Below are 4,696 nucleotides of genomic sequence, written 5' to 3'. Positions count from 1 at the left end.
AGGGAAGGGCTAGCGCCGTGACGCCACGGGCAGGGCGTGTCCTATGTAGATGAGGCGGCGCAGGGGCTGCTGCTCGGGCACCTGCCGCTTAAACGCGGCACGCTGTGGCGTGCCGTGGGAGCGAGTCCCCGGCCGCGGCCTGAAGCTGCGTGTCCTAGGTGTGCGGAAGGGCTGTGGAGGCTCAGGGGTGCGGGGAGCAAAGTGACCGTGGGTGTACAGTGTGAGGCGCGTGAGGCTGTGGCGGGGCGGCGTGTGGACAACTCATACTTACCTGGCAGGGGAGATACCATGATCACGAAGGTGGTTTTCCCAGGGCGAGGCTTATCCATTGCACTCCGGATGTGCTGACCCCTGCGATTTCCCCAAATGTGGGAAACTCGACTGCATAATTTGTGGTAGTGGGGGACTGCGTTCGCGCTCTCCCCTGATCTTGGTGTTTCAAACACAGACGATAGTTTGCAGTATTATCTAAAGAAACGTGGGGACTTTTTCCGCCAATTCACTTGCGGCTGTCTACTCTACTTGCTTTCGTCGAAAACCCGTGGTGGTTCTTTACACTGTGGGTAAAAAACCTGTTTTCTCAAAAGCACAGTGTTTTTATCTCATTGATCTGGTTCCTTTAACCTTACAAGCTTGTCGGGAACTGCCGGCTTCCAGTCTGTTTGGGGCGCGGTGGTGCATTTACCCACTTCATTTTATTATTGCGAGGTAAAAAGAGCTAAAGCTGCTTGCTTTTTCAAATACGAGAATTGGTGGTTTTTTTGATTCCTGGTTTCAATTTGGTTGTACATTTCTTGTATTGATTTAAAGGTTTCCGAATTTGATTTCTTAAAAAGGGGTCCCAAAAACAAACATCCTTGGATATTCCTAATAGCAGGTGGCTCAAAACCCTTGCTGGGCGACGAAGTGGAGGAGTGAAATCTACAGGGAAGAATTAGGTCTGCTTCAGTCACCACCGCCTCCGAACTCCCAACCTTAAAGATAGGACTGTGCGGCTGGTGCCCATTGTCAAGGAGCTAAACAGCCAGGTGGTCCAGGACAGAGATGCTGTAGGAAGAGAATCCGGAGTCATGTAGATGCTGCAAGCCTGCCTGCATGCTTCGTGCCCATAAAATAAATGAATAGGTATATTACATGTGTGAGCAGTACAAACGCTGACCTTCCCAGTGTCCAAAAGATTTGGGCAACCATTTCCATTTCTACTTTCTAAATTTCAGCAAATGTTTCCTATGGCCCCAAGCTAACCCAGAATCATGCAGAGACGGGAATTCTGGGAAATGTGTTTCCAGTTTAGCAAAACTGACACAAATTCACGAAGTCCACCTCTTGGGAACTTGGCTGGTCCATGTATTCCCTCCTAACCCGACCGTTCTTTTAAAGCTATTCTCAACTTTCTAATAAAGACAATAGCAAAATAATGCTTTCCTCAATGAAACATGCCAACACTTTCCTCCAAAGAGCATAAAGTCCCTTATTTGTCTTTGAATAATGTTCATTCCTCTTCTGAGTCACATTCATTCTCCCTTTGATACCCTGTAACTTAAATACTGAGTTAAAAGTTAACTACTGTCAACACATCTTATGTTAGCCGGTAAAGAGATGGAAGAGGAAAGGAGAAAAATATTGGTTAATATACATGCAAAAAATAATAATAATAATCAAAATAAGAAAAAAATACTAGTAACGATCACAGCTCTCAATTCGACAACTGTCACTGGTATTTATAACTATTTTCCTCACTACTTATTCCATATTTCCTTTGCCCTCAGCAAGCACCATGGCTCAGTGCTGGTTTGTTGCCCAGTGGAGTGATCCAAAACCTTCGGTTTTGCCTGCATTGGGTGGTTGTTTTCCATTGACTTTTAATCACAGAGAGTGATGAGTACCAAGGGGTTGCACAAGGGCTCTCTCATCCCTTACACACCCCTCCTAACCTCCATTATGTAGTGGCATCTAGTTTTCCCACAGTGGTCAGAATCAATCACCCCAGTCAGTATAAAGCAACCTTCTTTACCTGTGGGTTCCCTTGTCATGAGGAGCCCAATGTGGCCCGCTGGCAGTCTCAGTGTTCACTTTCACAAAGTCATTATTGTACCTGCTGGTGGAAGCATTTTTGTCTTTCAAACTAAGACTTCTAGATCAACAGAGCCCAAAGTTTACGAGGGTGGGTGGAAAGCAAAATGTTCACTAGCTGTAATAGTGAGAGGAGCCACTCCCATTTCTACCACCTGATTCTCGAACCTGGGGGAAACAGCACCATATTTTGGTTGCTGATTTCCAGCATATTCCATCATGCGAGATATCCTATCCTCAAGGTATTGTCATCCACCTGGCACTGAAACTTAATCTTCAAAAGGACATTCCACTGTTCCATCAGGCTAGCTACTTCAGGGTAAGACCAGTGAGCATGAGCCCAGGGCAACTGTCAAATGAGTTCTTGGTCAGAAGGAATGCTTATGGAATTCCAAGATATGAAATAAAGCATTCCAGAAGGCCACCCAGATGGTAGTTTTTACAGAATCATTATAGGCAGATAAGGCAAAGCCATAATAAAGGTGCGTGTCCATTCCAGTGAGAACAAAATGTTGCCCTCCCATAGGGCAGCCGTCCTATGTGATCAACCTGCCATCCTGTGGCTGGCTGATACCCTCCCCCACCCCCCACTGGGGAGTTCTCTCATATAAGGGGGCTGAGTTGTTTTCTGCTGTTGGCTGTTTGGGCACTTGGTAGTGGTTGTAGACAGATTCGCCATGGTGAGTGGAACCCACGTTGCTCAAACCATGCATCATCTGCATTGCTGCTGTCAGGTCATTTTGTTCATCAGCCCATTGGGTGGGCTTGGAATTTCCATTTGGTTCTTTTTTTTAATGGTTTCCATTTCTCTGTGAGATTTTTCTATCAGAACACTCTGTGGTGCAATTGGTTAGCATGTTCAGCTATTAACTGAAAGGCTGGTGGTTCGAGCCTACTTAGGGACAGCACCTTTTTCCCACATGGGCTAATCTAAATTTTAATGAGATAGGCACTTAAAGTATTTGACCACTTAGTAAATGTTCATTAACTATTAGCTACTATAATTCTTTTCAGTGGCAGCTCTTCACCATTTCATTATTTATCTTGTCCTTTTAAACAACTGAATATCCCTTTAAGGTATGGTCCAGTCATTATGTATTTAAACATTCCTCAACTGATGGACATCAGTAGTTCTAATGTTTATTGTTATAAATAATTCTTCAAGAACATTTTTATGCATATATCCTTATTAGTTGTGCAAGAATTCCTTAAAATAGATTCCTGGAAGTGGACTTGCCTGATCAAAGTATTTGTGCATTTCTAATTTTGCTAATTCCTGACTAATTACCCTCCAATGAAGTTGCATCTAGTCACATTCTCACATTTTAAGAGAACGCTCTTTTCTTGGCATCCTACCTGCCATTTAATGGCAGTACGAACCCATCACTTTGCTTGGAGAACGTTCTTGCTGGTGGTCTCACACATTGCTCTGAATCTTGTAAGTGAGGGGCTGGTGCTATGACGGTCTGCTTTGTTCTCTGGACCGAAGGGGGTTCTGAGAAAGTGGTTCACAAGTTTGGAGCCACGGGACTGTAGAGATGCTATTCCCAAGTTCCTGTGATAGGTAGCTCAGGCTCAAGAAGACACAGAACACACCCTGCAGAGTGGGACCTTTGTGGTGGGTCCTGAGCCTAATTAAAAATGGAAAGGGGAGACTTAAATTTTTCATCAGACTGAGATGTTAGATAATGGATCTTTTATTTTCTTGTGGCAGCTCTTCACAAGACTCTCACCCTAACTTGTTTTGGGAAGATCACAAGGCACTCTCTGCCTTGTGGTAAGATTCAGAACAGCTTCAGTTCAAGCTTTTGCCTGCGTGACCTGTGTCGATATGCACAAGGCCACCTGGGGCCACAGCAGGGCCCTGTGAAATTCAAAAGTCAAGTTGGTAAAATACTTCAAAAACTACAACATGCAAAAACACTTATTTAGTACTTATTTTTATCAAACTTGTATATGCACATAGGTTACAGAGTCAAACTCTCTTTTAAAGTTTGTAATGAAAACCAAGTCCCTGATCCCTCCTCAACTTCCTGCTTCTTAGAAGTAACTACTTTAAATTCTTTTTATCAGCGATTAGCTATTTATTTCTATCCCTGTTAACACATATTGTTTTCTTGATTTTCTAGTTTTAAGCACTTCATCTCTTTTACATACTCCCCCTACCACCACCTACACCCCCAGCCCCCTCCCCACCACACACACACACACACACACACACACACACACACACACACACACACACACACAAATTCTCACTTACCTATTATCCTAATTGTGATGGTTAATGTTATGTGACAACTTGACTAGGCCATGGTACCCAAATATTTGGTCAAACATCACTCTAGATGTTCCTGTGAAGGTAAATTTTAGATGAGATTAACATGTTTCATGTGTCATGGATCACCTAGCCTCAAAGAACTGAGTTGCTCGAAACCCTGGCCTGGATTACTCTTTTCCGCTGAACTTGGGGAAAATAGAGGAAATCATTTACAGAAGTTTAAAACAATGGGGGCCATAACGGTTAGTTAGAAACTGCTGATTCTGTTGGAAACTGACGGAGGGGAATCAGAAAAAGCAGAATTGCGCCCAACGTGGGGCTCGAACCCACGAGCCTGAGATT

At 44.1% G+C, this 4,696-nt stretch overlaps 1 non-coding gene across 1 annotated transcript; it reads left to right on the top strand.

The window, feature by feature from the left end:
* Window positions 1-263: 263 nt before the first annotated feature.
* LOC112469163 lies at window positions 264-427 on the top strand. Its single transcript, XR_003042485.1, has one exon. It is a non-coding gene; the product is annotated as a U1 spliceosomal RNA (small nuclear RNA).
* The last annotated feature ends 4,269 nt before the right edge of the window (window positions 428-4,696 follow it).

Source organism: Pteropus alecto, unplaced genomic scaffold (genome assembly GCF_000325575.1).
Source record: "Pteropus alecto unplaced genomic scaffold, ASM32557v1 scaffold106, whole genome shotgun sequence".
Classification (NCBI taxonomy): domain Eukaryota; kingdom Metazoa; phylum Chordata; class Mammalia; order Chiroptera; family Pteropodidae; genus Pteropus; species Pteropus alecto.
This window is presented reverse-complemented; position numbering and strand designations above follow the sequence as displayed.